Source organism: Cydia amplana, chromosome 5 (assembly GCF_948474715.1).
Source record: "Cydia amplana chromosome 5, ilCydAmpl1.1, whole genome shotgun sequence".
Classification (NCBI taxonomy): domain Eukaryota; kingdom Metazoa; phylum Arthropoda; class Insecta; order Lepidoptera; family Tortricidae; genus Cydia; species Cydia amplana.
This window is the reverse complement of record NC_086073.1, coordinates 7983274-7998428: the sequence shown is the minus strand read 5'-3', so window position 1 is coordinate 7998428 and position 15155 is coordinate 7983274. Positions and strand designations below refer to the sequence as shown.

The window sequence follows — 15155 nt, the reverse complement described above, 5'->3', positions numbered from 1 at the left end:
AGGTTTAATTTTATGTTAATTCTTACTATTTTAGAGGAAAATCGTTGATTTCTTATATAATTATATAATAAGGCCCAAAGGCAAATAAAAAGACAAATTATAAATATCCTCATGTTATGAAGGTACCAAATATTGTTTCATGTGTAAGTGTGACGTTAAAAAGTTTAAAAACCTGTTATTTACGTTATGATCAATTCTTTGGCGGGCTTTACTACCTACATAGTGTTTAATAAGGCCCAAAACAGTAGTTTTAAAAAACTTACACTAACCTCAAATACACTAATATTTTCACTGTTATTTTGATTTATGCAGAAATTTAAATAAACGTGTCGTCTATATCGAATGAGTTTTACTTGTTATCCTGATTATATCGACAGATATTTCGTTTTAAATAATGGTGGGCCTTATATACCTAATCTACCTTATTGGCAGTATTAGTTTGACGACCGGTCTGGCCTAGTGGGTAGTGACCCTGCCTGTGAAGCCGCGGTCCAGAATACCTCCGCTAAACGTATGTATCGTGTTACCGGGGGTCGTCGGTAACATAGTGAGATGAGTTTTCACTTCTATCGGCACTCCCGGAGTGCAACCGTTGTTGCTTGTTTTTAATTCTGACTTCTAGGTAAAGATCTACAAATAATTATTTACTTTGATTTTATTTATAATATAATACATACCTATATATTATGTCAATGAATTGAATAAGAGCTATAAAAGCAACGTGTAAGTTTTGGCGTCAGCCAGCAGACATGGTAGACATGTCTGTACTGTACCCAACAATCAACTGAATACAAAATAACTATGAATTGAATTGCTTATCGGAGAACTGTGTCGTATTAAGGCCGTGCATCGAAAAATAACAGGATCTTAGAAAGGTGGCAGTGGCTAGCCCCGCAAACAAACAGTAGTGATTTTCGGATATATGTTTCTTGACTATATGATAAGAGATTTCGTAGTAGTCGAAACACGAATGCTTAAAATTTTCTCGATAGAAAATAAATCCAAACTTACGTGTTCATTTTTCGGTTTTAGCTTCGTGCAACTAGAAAACACAGGGGAGGGAAGAACTAGCGGGCGTGGTTTACGAAGCGCCAGACGCGGCTGCAGTAGGCCCTTAAAATCGTTATCGCTCTAACCCGTGCAATTATTATTTCATTTGTAATAATTGCAGTAGGCGTTGGGTTAGTGAGATGTCTCTTTCATTAAAATAGACTCGATTGTTATAGGTAGGTACAGAAAATCTTCAAGAGCTTATTTATAATATTTCCTAAGTTTGTATGTCGTTCGTATATATGTGGACAACTACCTACTTATTAGATTTCTAAGAAACTAAAAAAAATACAATTATAGCCCCATATTATTTAAACTACTTATTTATTAGCATCTACGCATATTAGGGGATTTAGTTACCTACTCACTGATTCTAGTACGAGTATGCTTCTTATGTTTGTGCTAACTTGACTTAAGTTCTCTGTTGGTTTTTATAGCACACACAAGCCGTTTCGAGTGGTCGTCAAGTCGAGTCAAGCACTCGCGTCGTAAACATGGCCCGGTCTATATGGCGAAAATATCAATTTATTTTCATTAAGAGAGGCGTTTGCTTGACAAATGATAAGTATCATCATAACCCTAGTTTGATGGTATGGCCTTGATCCTTGAATAATAAAAATCGATGCGATACGTTCTAGGTTTCAAAAATGGCAGCTATGATTTTTTGACATAGGATTCGTTTAAATAACAATTCACTCATATCTTAGTTTGCAGGTTGGCCTCGGTCTTCGTCATAAGTGGTTGCAATAGTGCATTTCAAGTTTCCAGGAATGCAGATGTATAAATGAAATTTGTAAAAAAAAGCTTTCAGGATTCAATTCATACCTAATGTGCTCAATATTTTGGACTCTAGGATGGAGACCATTTTTCGTAAAAGTCTTAGAAGTCGTTTTTCAGGGTTTCAGGATTCAATGACCATAGGTAGGTACGTACGTGGTATGTACATAAATTCACTTCGCGTGGCCATCGAGTTACGCATTCATAAAACATGGCTCGGTCAACTTGACATAAATAGTCTTGTTTTATTAAGATACTTTTGCCACATAACCCTGTTTTGCTGGTTTGCTTTCGGCTAGAGGACGGAAACTCATCAGTAGAGGCCGGTTCATTATGAGAGCAAAATGAGCTTTTGTTCTGCTAATGACAATATTATGAGGTCAAATTCTATCAAATTATAGATAGTTTTTATTCCCTGCTAAGCGACGCACATAGCGCTACATAGCAGGGTTTTCCCCGTATGAAAACAAAATAGGTACTTTGCATAACGGACTATGTGACGTGATTATGCCGAATAGGTTAATAAATAATAATAAATCACCCTATGGTTCTAGGTAAATTTAACTGATTATGAGCATCTCAGCTTGATTTATTATTGATGCGATTGTTAACGCATTGTTATGCGCGAGTCCTTAAACTCATGGATATCAAAAACATATCGGCCCTATACTGCGAAAAATTGAATTGAAATTTCATTACCTATATGCCTCTCTATTGCACGAATATGGAAGAGCTTCAAATTTTGTGACTTACGGCGCAGTTCGGGAAATGATTTAGAGATTCACTAGATATGAAATAGTAAAGATATGTGACGTTCCACTGCAAAAGGTACCTTATGGCGGCTGGCGCTTACGCTATTATTAACGCCGCTTCAATATTCAGCCGGGGCAATGGTACCTTTTGCAGTGGAACGTCACATATCTTTACTATTTCATATCTAGTGAATCTCTAAATCATTTCCCGAATCACGCCGTTAAATTAGAACCGCTTCCCGCTGTCAGATTCAGTCAATACTTGAAGTACCGTAATTCCTATGACAATGCAATAATATAGTAAAATGGAGCTGATCTGATGATGCAGTCGTAAGTAGATAACATACACATCGTTTTGGCTCATTACAAAGGTCTCGTAGTACTTGATATATATGCACATGAGAAGAAGTACAATTTACAATAAAATTGTCCCAAACATAACTGATATAGGTATAGCTTGTTCATGAGTATCACTATGGTATCACGAACAAAAACGAAGTGTCACAATATTCACACTACTAATTATACAGTAAACCGTATTGGAATTTTAATTACTTAATAACATAACTACCATAAGTCGAGTTTATACAAACATTTGAATCCAAGCAGTGGAGTGTCTAATGTCTCCCGCAATGCCGGGATAACGATTGGCGTCATTTGAGACCCTAATGTACCCGAGTTTCTCTAAATTCGGACAACGAAATATGACAGCTCAGCGTAGTCATTATACAATTTATAAAACGAAATAGCCATTTATCATTAAATACTATCTATTATTACCGTAACCTAATTATTAACTAGAATTAAGTTTCCAGCCCTGGCTATTATTATTATGAAACTAAATCCGTATTACAACAAAACCTTCACAATTTTGAAGACTAACTTGAAACGATAATGCTGATTGTTTTAATTATCTCGTCTGGCTACGAGCCCGCTACCAGGTGCTACGAGGCTACGAGTCCATAAATATATCTCACGTAATAACGTTCTTTCCCAACAGCCCGCACTCTTCTAAAATACATATCACTTTTTTAGGGTTCCGTACCCAAAGGGTAAAAACGGGACCCTATTACTAAGACTCCGCTGTCCGTCCGTCCGTCCGTCCGTCCGTCCGTCCGTCCGTCCGAACGAACCGTTTTTTTTTTCACAGATGATGTATTTCTGTTGCCGCTATAACAACAAATACTAAAAACAGAATAAAATAAAGATTTAAAAAGTGGGGCTCCCATACAACAAACGTGATTTTTGACCGAAGTTAAGCAACGTCGGGCAGGGTCAGTATACTTGGATGGGTGACCGTTTTTTTGCTTGTTTTTTTGCTTGTTTTGCTCTATTTTTTGTTGATGGTGCGGAACCCTCCGTGCGCGAGTCCGACTCGCACTTCGCCGGTTTTTTTATTAGTTCCTTTGTCAAGCCTTTATTTTTTTTTATTTATTCCAAAGCTGGGTCGTAATTTATTGAGTCCATGAATTATATGTTGATAAATAATCATGAACAATACTGACAATAAAGTGCGACAATAAACGAAGCCGTATTACAAACATAGCTAGGTACCTACTTATGATTTTATTTATAACACTACACGCTCAAGAAAAGGGGTTGAAAAGTAGCGTAGTATTTTAATCCCATTATTTTATTAAGAAGCGCAACCATGACTTGAATTTCTTGAAGCTATTGTAAAAAATGTTTTACTTAACTTTTATTCAACGCTCGCCAGTTAATGAGCCCTTGGAAATACGATATTACGTTTGAAAAGGCTGAACGGGGGGAACCAGGCCTTTTTTACGCTTAAGGCTGCGATTTATTTTACTGTTTCACGGTCCGCGCCGACTCCCCCTTTCCTCGTTATTCATTTTCAGTTATCACATCACATTTATTCAAACCATAGTCTGGTACTGTCACTAAATTCATTAAATTAAATTCTAAAATGTAAATCCGAATATTATGCAACGTTAATCAAAATATGGGCAAATTGCTTTACATTAATATTATGGATATTGAAGTCTTATCTAATTAAATAGTAGCGCTAAGGAAACATTATCCTGGCTTAATATATTCGTTAAATTATAGATGGTAATCTTCAATCAAGATAATTATGTACATTAGCTATTTTCTAAACTTAAGCTACTTTTTAAATATTCTCCATTATTATAAAATGTAATGTATTAAATAATAGTAACTTACCAGGTTTCCACAACTCTGGCTCAAATATCTACAATCCTTTAGTCGCGCACTGTGTTCGTGAAGGTTGGCATCGCGAGTTATACATATACAGAATGTCCTGGCGAGCGCGTCGCGTAGGCAACGGGCCGCTACTGCCGTGCCGCCGAGCCTCCGAGCCACCCCGCCCGCTTCCTGCCAATGCTGTTGTTCCCAACACTTACTTAACGCATCGCTTTAGGGAAACCAGCATAAAATGTGACCACGAGATCCATAATGGCTACGCGTGGTTGGAGATCATAATTATAACGGAAAGCGGAAATTGAAATGCTTACTAATAGACTGGAATAAAGGCTCAGCCGTGACGCAAAGCTAGGAGAACTGTGCCGACCTAGGGGAATCTCCTAGCTAGCTGCATATTTACAACCCACTCTGTTTCACCCTGACACGACGTCCGTGAGTCACTGCGCAAAAGAAAAAAAAACATCTGAAAATTAGTGCTGTTTCGCACCAACTTGGTTACAGCTACTACGCAGGAATTACCAGGCGTGATTTGCTGCGCATTGTACATTCACTACCTTATTATTTATGTCGTGTCCAAGTTTTCAATGCAAAATAGGATCAAATGGCAGCAAAATCTTTTTTTAATATTCTAAATTTGTTAAAGAAACAAATAAGCCACATATCGAAGAAAACTTATTGCATGTATAATTTCCACCCATCGAGTGGCCATAATTTGATTTTCTCCAATATGCTCGGAAATGTTCACCTTATTGTAGCAAAAATAGTACGGGAAGTTCTACGTTATTGTCAAACTCTAATTTAAAAAAATCAAACTATCGCTGTCCTGTTCTAGCGGACGGGAATGAAAAAAACACTACAGTAATAACTTATTACTGTAGTGTTTTTTACTTTTTTAAAATAAAAAACGCAAACAGCCAATTATTATAGCCGCGAGCCGCGTCTACACGACCCGATCAGCTATCATTTCAAGCTATAGGATAGAGTGAGATAGTAAGATAAACGACCTTACTTGTCTCGTTCTTACAAGACCGTTGTGCTCGTGTATGATCGTGAGAATACTGCTTAATAAAATCAAAGATTATTTTTATATTTTTTTAAGGATCTCATCCGTGTATATAAAGTTTATATAGTTTGTCAAAGGACTTTCTCATTTCAAACATAGACAGAGAGAATCATACTATCTTTGTCTTACACTAGTACTAGCACCCAAAAGAAAAGGATGGGTATAGTTTTTCTGGTTCTTACTGACTGACAAATTGGTTTGACCAACTATATTGCACAATTATATTGAATGAACGAATATTGAATGGTACTGAATGGCAGAATAAGTTTGTGCCCTAAACTTTTAAAAATTAATTTTAGAGGGAAATTGTTTTTGACATTTTTGATGTGAAGGTTCGATTTGAGTGATGCTTGATGCTTACATAATTATTATTTTACCTTATTTCCTCGCATGTTTGGAGAAAAGCACTATATATGCCTCGGCAGGAATAGCAATTCGTGGATTCGTCTTCTTTGTCGGACTCCGCTTCGCGTCGTCCGACAAAATCGAAACTCATCCACGAATTGCCCTTTCCCGGCCTCTGCAATAATGTACTATTTCCTACCTAACAAAAAAATAACACACGCAAGAAACTCACCTACATTTTTGTCAGCAGCAGTTTGAGGCCCTGGTAGATGGACTGTCGGCTTGATCTTTTGGATAGGTACTTAGTTACTTCTGTAGAATTATATTGCAGTATGGGAACACTTATCAAGTTCTGAAACCTAGAACACCACCAAAAGTACCTTAGGTACATACATGTTCTGTATTCATATATTTTAGTTCACATGAAAACTGAACAATTTATGCACCCTAATACAAGATTTAAATCAGCCGTTTTCCACTTCTCGTAAAGTATTATGGCATCTGTGGGCTAAATCGGCCGATAATGTCTATTCGTCTGTAAACTGGAATAGGGGATGTTATTCTTATTGCTAACCGATTCTTATTGCAACGGGAACGTTCATGTTAACCGGTATACTTAAGTGCACCTTCCGCCTACGCATAGTGTTTATGTGTGTATTTGAGCTACACTGGTCTCCCGGGTTCGCTGAATAATGCGAACATACCTAATATAACCTCATGCGGGATTACCGCCTTTGAGGACAACTCGGGCCCGCGCCCCGCTGAAGCCATTTAAACCGGCTAAATAATCACCCTCTTGGTTGTAGGGGTTGTAGGCATTTCAATTTCAAGGGGTACTAATCAGAATATCAAGACTGATGTGTCGTCGGAAAGTTTACGTAATTTTCCACGTTTGAAACTTCTCATATTTTTAACGAAGAACGGAATTTTAAAATATAACCTTCCTTTATTTCATGTATTTTTAGATGATCAAACGAACTTACCTGAAGTGAAGTTCGATCTTAATTATCTTGTCTTCGCCGAGGAGATTTATCCTTTACATGGTAGTTGTCTAGCTATGCAGCAACCTAACGCACAAGTATTTAGAGTAGAAAGAGAAAACAAGATTGTTGTCTCTTTCTCCCATTGAATGCTCCCACTCGCCACACCCGGGAGCAGCTTCATTGTTTTCAGAGACGAAACTATAGGAACAGCAACATTGAACTTAAGGGGGAAAAAATAAATATTCAAACCAAATGAAATTAAGAGGAGGGAGGGCCCTTAAATCTCCTCGGCGAAGACAAGATAATTAAGATCGAACTTCACTTCAGGTAAGTTCGTTTGATCATCTAATTATCTTGTCTTCGCCTCCGAGATTTATCCTTTACATGGTAGATGTTCAGATTTTCAATGTTGCGTCGTGTAATATAGTTATAGGTAATAAAATAGGACACAAAAGGTATTTAAATAATGTATTAATTTTTACACAATCTAAATATCACATTAATACATAACATATTATTCTGGTAACAAATTTGTGTTTGAATCAACAATTGGTCTGTCATAGAAATTTGCAAACACGGCTGATTGCCCAGACCAACCAGCAGATCGTCTTATGACGTCGACACTTACACCATTACGCGCAGCGGCAGAAGTTGAAGCGTGCCGCGTGCTATGAGCTCCGAATATGGAAGTGTCGACACCACTAGCCTGAAGAGTCTGCTTGATCCAACGACCTATAGTCTCGGATGAAGCAGCTCTGTGCGGTTTTTTATGTGTTAAGAATAAACGATCTTCATTATCAAGTCTAAGAGATGATGTAAATGACAAGTATTTATTTAGCACCGTCGGTGGACAGATGTTTAAATTTTGATTGAAAAAGGGCAAATTAAAAACAGGTTGAGCACGGCCGATACCAGAAGTTTTAATCAAATCTGAAACTGTGATTATTATTCGATCATTGTACGATTTGATATTTGTTATTCGAATTAATGAAAGTGTCTGGGTCCTTTGTCCAGACGCTAGCGCAAGTAACATGACTAACTTTTTTGTTAATTGTTCTAAATCATTAGTATCATTATCAATGGTTTGTAAGTATTCTAACACTACACATGGGTTCCAAGTAACGTTATAACGCGGGAACACGGGTTTCAATTTAAATATTCCTTTAAAGAACCTTTTAACCTTTTCATCCTGACCAACACTATGAGGAGAAATCAATGAAATCGCTGACCTATGATTATTAAGAGTTCCATAAGAGGCTCCAGACTTAAAACATTCTGTTAAAAAATGCAATAGAAAAGACACATTTATATCATAGGGAAAGTGATTATGAGTTTCGCAGTAAGACCACCATTGCCGTAAACTAGAAGAATATTGAGACTTTGTATTTTTCGCCAAGGAAGCGAGCATAATATCTGCAGATTCTAATGATATTCCTTGCCTGATGAAGGCTTCCCGGATAACACACTCACAGCCAGGGAAAGCTGACGATGAAGCGGGTGTGTTAGTCTGAAAGACGAACAAAGAAGATTTTTATTAGGAGGCAATATCAATATATCACATATAGATAAGGCCTTAAATAAGGGATACCAAGGTTGGGACGGCCACTGCGGTACAATCACGATGCCCGTCGCTTGATCAGTTACAATTTTATTTAGAACCTTCAATATTAAGGAAAATGGCGGAAAGGCATAAAAGAAATATGAACTCCACTCTATCGTAAAAGCATCAATATTGTAAGCAAATGGATCTCTTTTCCAAGACACATATAAATGACACTTTGCATTTATCCTTGACGCAAAAAGATCAATCTCCGGCTGACCAAAGGTTTCTACAACCTTTGCAAAAGCATACGCTCCTAATTCCCACTCCGTATCGACGTTAAGTTTCCGGGATTCACTATCAGCCTCCACATTTAATGATGACTTTATATATGACGCGAATATATGTATATTTCTTTTTTCACACCATTTCCAAATCATGTTCGATACCGAATTTAAATGAGGATATTGGATACCCCCCATGCGATTGACGTATGATATAGCTGTGTTATTATCCACGCGTAAAAGAATTTCACAACAACTTAAGTCTGCAGCAAAAGATTTTAATCCAAAAAATACTGCTAAGAGTTCTAAGTAATTAATGTGCTTACAACTCTCTGATGAGGTCCAAAGACCTCCTGTCTTTTCACCATTACATGCAGCCCCCCAGCCAGTGGTTGAGGCGTCCGTGAAAATTTCCAATTTGTACTTGTAGTGCTTTATAGGATTTACCGACGATAATATATTTCTCTTCCACCAATTTAAATCATCTATCAAAGTTTCTGGGATAGACATAAATGAGTCGTAATTGTCATTATTCTTTAATAGTGCCAAGTACTTAACCCGTTCAAAAGACTTGGTGTATAACCAGCCGTAAGCCATAGCGGGACACGCGGCGGTAAGCGAACCAAGGAAACGCGCAAAATCTCTGATTCGTATACTTTTTGTAAGCACCATATTATTTAAGCGTTTCAACAGACTCTGACGTTTACAATTAGGTAATTCCAAGGTCATTGACTCTGAATTAAGGACAAAACCTAGAAACTTACATGACGTGGAAGGTGTAAGCTTACTTTTTTTATAATTAATTACAAATCCAAGACGAGTTAAACACTCAATTGTATGATTGACGTTTTCCATACACATCTCTTCCGTATCTCCAAATAAACACAGATCATCTAGGTATCGTACAGACTTATAACCACGAGCCCTTAAGTAACCTATCACTGGCTGCAATATTTTGGTAAAAATGTATGGAGCCACAGACAAACCGAAAGGCATAGCATTAAACTCGAATTGTGAACCCTCGACAAAAAAACGTAGATATTTTTGGTGAGAATCATGAATTGGTACTAATAAATACGCTTCCTTCAGATCAATTGTAGCCATAAAACATCCCTTTGAAATTAGTCTAGTTGCAGTTCGAATGTCTTCCATCTTAAAGTGATCTGTATTTACGAATCTGTTTAACTTTTTGAGATTTAGTATAAAGCGCATACTGCCATCACTTTTCAGTACTAGGAAGACATCCGAAACAAATTGGCCAGTAGAAGGAAAACATTTTTTAATTGCCCCAATCTCAATAAAATGTGCTAACTCCTGTTTAATTGCAATTAGCTCATTTTTGGAAAAAAAGTATTTTTGGATAATCGCTTAGAGCTTGTTTTGGTTCAGTGATAAATGGGATCTTATATCCTGAAACAGCACGTAAAATAAAATTATCATTCGTAAGCAAACGCCATTCCGGTAAATAATGTCGCAAACGACCTGCGTGTACCTGAGACTGTAAGTCTAATTGCGGTCCCGATCCCGATAGGTTGAGTTGAACGATGCGTCTGCGGCGGGTGACGTCGAGCGCGCGGTGGCGGCGGCGGCGGAGGCGGCGGGGGGTAACGTCGACCGGGCGCTCGCGTCGGTAGTTCGCGCCGCCGATTCACGAGCTGGTGCGGAGGGTAGGTCGTCGGCGGCCCACCGACACGACGCGGGTAGTATTGCCTGGCTCGTTGTTGCCGCGGTCGATAAGGCGGTGGGCCTGTCGAGTTTAACCCTGCGTTTGCAGATGTCGATGCTTGTATAAATTGACTTGTCTTCTTTATGCCCTTTGAGGTGTTTACTAAGTCGCCCAATTTGTCACCGAACAAAAAACTATCTCTTTTCCTGTCCTTAAAGGATTCAATGAGAGATTTATCAACCAGAGGTATAATGACTGATCGACGGGTGTCGGTTTCCGCATAATGAGAATCGGCGATTAGTTTGCCGGCATCATTCAAAGTAGATATCACCTCGGCAATGTCAGGGTTCTTCTTTAATAAATATGTCAGTTTTACTTATTAAACGTAGGTAGGTTTATTTCACTTGTGCAGTCGGTGCGCACGCACAGACAAGAATGAAGCTGCTCCCGGGTGTGGCGAGTGGGAGCATTCAATGGGAGAAAGAGACAACAATCTTGTTTTCTCTTTCTACTCTAAATACTTGTGCGTTAGGTTGCTGCATAGCTAGACAACTACCATGTAAAGGATAAATCTCGGAGGCGAAGACAAGATAATTTCCGGTAATTTCTGAGAACATTTCCAAATTGTTGGAAATTTTTCGCAACTTCCACATCTATACATACAGATGTTGCTAAAATGTATCTCAAAGTACGACAACGACTCCACGATTAACAACTAAAAGATCTAATATATAATTATTAAGTACAAGGGTAAGTACTTACTCGAAACATAAAAAAGAAATACCTACACGCATACAAATTGAGAAGCTTTTCCTTTTTAAATCATTTTATAATCAACAAATTAAACTACTCCCTCACTATAAAAAATAAGGTGACCTTTTTTTAGTTATAGTCCGTTTTTTTTTCGATTATAAATTTTATAACCTCAAAAGTAGTGGTACTTAGAGTACCTACTTAACTTTTTTCCTCCAAAATTAAATCTGATTATCTATGCACTGCATTATAGTGTCGTTTACGTACTAGTAAGTATTGTACCGTAATATTAAATATCATAGGAACCCTAGCATTTCGGATTTCGGAAGAAAAAGTTAATTACCACAATTTTTGACGTTAGACAGGTTTTAATCTTAAAAAAACGTTTGTATCAGTTGTATATACTTTTCGAGAAAAGGACTGTGTTTGTGTGAAGTATTCGTTCTTACTAAGAAGCGCGCTCAGTGCCTCATACGTCGTAACGAGACGAGGCACGTACGATATAAAACTTCCCGATGTCACTTGGGAGACTTTATTGAATTTGAAATAAAAAAAGCTGGCACGCGATAACAAGGATTTCTCCTCTAAGTGGATTTCTTCAACTTTTTCAATATGCCAGGACCAAATATTTAGAAATAACAATTGCTTTTTATTATGTTCAGAGAGCGAAACTTTGGTGCCGATGACAGACGTATCGTATGACGTCAAGCTAAATACAGAGTGTTGTTATTAGAAATGCCACGAATATTCGGCAACTATTCGGTATTCGGCCTATTCGGCCACTTTGCCGAATATTCGGTATTCGGCCGAATATTGCCTACTATTCGGCCGAATACCGAATATCGGTTGCACCTACTTAAAAAGAAAAATTGCACTATAAAAATAACCAAAAACTATGAAGGTACCTATATTTAGAATGTGTTCTTGGAAAGTTGTTAAATACGAAGACCTTTTTTTGAGCATTTGTTGATTAAAAAACATTTTACTTTTATCATGAGTCTGTTTTGTTTGACTCTATTCATTAATGCTGTTCAACAAAAATATATCTTAGCTAACGTCATCTAACGTTGAGCTTTGTTAGCGATCAGTTTTCATAATAATTGTGACTCAAAATGTTCGCATGTCATGCCGAATATTCGGTCGCCGAATATTCGGTATTCGGCCGAGAGAGGGGCCGAATATTCGGTATTGGGCCAAAACCACTATTGGGGTGTTACATTACAATGTTGTTTTAAAAAACATCCTATATGCGACTTAACGTCATAATGACGTCACCAGCAGTTTCCCTCTCTGATTATGTTCTTAAGATGTTAACAAAATATCCGTATCGTTCTTTATTATTACTTCGACAGCATACTAAACAAAATTTGCTATTTTACAATGAAGGTCTAGATTTTTTCAATTAATTTTATTTAATCTCATCCCCTTAAATATATTTTTAATAAGTGATAAGATTTAAATATACTTTTAATAATATTGCACCGTTTTAAGTTAATTTCGTTTCCACAACCAAACATGATTTATGATAAATTATTATCTAGGTCAAACTGTGTTATAGTCATGCTTGTTATGAAAAAAAAGCTGCACTTTTGGAGGAAAGCAAGCCGCTTTGCACGATGATAGTGGAGGCCCATTAAAACATTTTTTTTCGAGGAACCCGTAATTTCGTCCCTTAGAGGCCGAGGTGAAGCGAGGTCTGTTAAAAACAGAAAAAAAATCCTACAAGTTTCACGGATCATCCAATTTCGTTAAGTTTGGTGCCAATTGAAAGAAAATTACATTCTTAATTATAAAAAAAATAAAAAAAAATATTATTAAAGAAAAATAGTGTGAAAAGATTGAAAACCTATTTTTTCCTTTTACGGTTTATTTGTGCAAACAGTGTCTTCCACATTGAATAATGTTTAGAAAAAAGTACTGTACCATAAAATTAAACACATTTTTCATCATACACTGAAAACCGCATCAAAATCGGTTAAGCAGTTTATGAGATCCATGTTTCAGAAGTTGGCTTAGTTTTATTTATTTATTTTATAGACCAAGAAGCATGTAAATCATAGTAAATTTTAAGTATTAAATACCCTTACTTTATCTATTTTTAAAATATGTGTATATATTCACAAAAAACTGGACAAGTGCGAGTCGGACTCGCGCACGATAGGTTCCGTACCACTACGCAAAAAACGGCAAAAAATGTACGTTTGTTGTATGGGAGCCCCACTTAAATATTTATTTTATTCTATTTTTAGTAGTTGTTGTTATAGCGGCAACAGAAATACATCATCTGTGAAAATTTCAACTGCCTAGCTATCACGGTTCATGAGATACAGTCGGATGTTTACCAGTTATGTTCCGTTTGGACAGACGGACGGACAGACGGACAGCGGAGTCTTAGTAATAGGGTCCCGTTTTTACCCTTTGAGTACGGAATCCTGAAAAGGTCTATTCGCCTTCATTCGTACTTAGCTCACATGGTATGCTGCACGCAACGTATGTTTGTGAAGTGCAGCTTGAGTTGAGGGAAGGTTAGTTACAAGTTTGTTCTTTAAGTACTGTAAAAAACCGTTCTGTGCTCTGCATGTGCATAATACAATTTAATAAAATGGTTTCTAGGGAACCAAATAAGCTTACTTAGGTATAAAGGCAGGAGGTACTTCAGAATGCTACTGGACGCTGGACGTGTTGGAGTCTCAGGGCCTAAATAGGGCTGACGGAAAAAGGCCAGATTGTTTGACACTGCTGAAAACGCAGCCCCGTTTGGGATGCGACGTGTGTAAGCACACTTGCCCCTTCACACCTACCACAGGGCGCGTCGGAGCAGCCGCCGAAAATACAGCAAAACTTAAACGAGCGAAATATTCTAATAATTCTAATTTGGAGCCTGCCTACGAATTTGTACATAGGTACCAGTAGCCGTAGAGACAAGCGGCTCTTAGTGTGCGGAAAAAAAAACTATCAATAAGTTAGGACAATGATGCCTACGTGAAAAAGGGGCGACCCCAGGTCCGGCGCATATTTAGTGTAAGACACGTCGTTAGCCACACAGCGAAGCAACGCGAGCAGCGTTATAGGCACAAGCTCATTGGAACCATCTACCGCAAAAGTACTGCAAGTTCCCGGCCCTAATTCTGCATCCAAAAAGGAGTCGAACAGGATGATCGACCCGCTATCTCCAAAGCTGTTTACCTCTTGCCTACAGGAAATCGTCCAGAAGCTGGTGGCTAAATGGGAAACAATGGGCATTGACGTCGGCGAAATAAGGTTGAAAAACCTGCGTTCTTCCGACGGCATAGTCTTGTTTTCCCACACTGCACCTCATTTAGAGAAAATGTTAGACCTTAGACCAGCAAGTCTTGAAGTCGGATTCGAAATGAACAGGACAAAAACCCAGTTAATGGTCAATGGAGTGAAAGGTAGGGTCACGGTAGATGGGCAGGATATACAATTTTGTTGACGAATACACCTGCATGGGCCAGATAGAATCATTCGATAATATGCAGTCCAAGGAAATCGATCGACGCATCGAAAACGCCTGGAAGACCTTCTGGTCCACGAAGGGCCATCTTCCACTGGCATCAAAACACAAACACTTCCACATGTGTATCCTTGCTTATCCTAACAACCTACAGCGCATAAACTTGGTCATTAACAGAAGCCCAATAATAGTCCCAACTCAAGAATATGACAGTACTAAAAATCGCCATGTAAATAAAACTTAGCCAAATTTTAAAACTTGAATCTCATAAACGGCTTAACCG

The 15155-nt window shown here is 37.8% G+C and overlaps 1 protein-coding gene across 1 annotated transcript in view; it reads right to left on the bottom strand.

The window, feature by feature from the left end:
* Window positions 1–4940, bottom strand: part of LOC134647968 (probable serine/threonine-protein kinase DDB_G0283337) — a 54888-nt gene extending 49948 nt beyond the window's left edge. Inside the window, exon 1 of the mRNA XM_063502384.1 lies at window positions 4764–4940. The gene's annotated coding sequence lies outside the window, so the exon portion shown is untranslated. The remainder of the gene's footprint in view (window positions 1–4763) is intronic.
* Between the last annotated feature and the right edge of the window lie 10215 nt (window positions 4941–15155).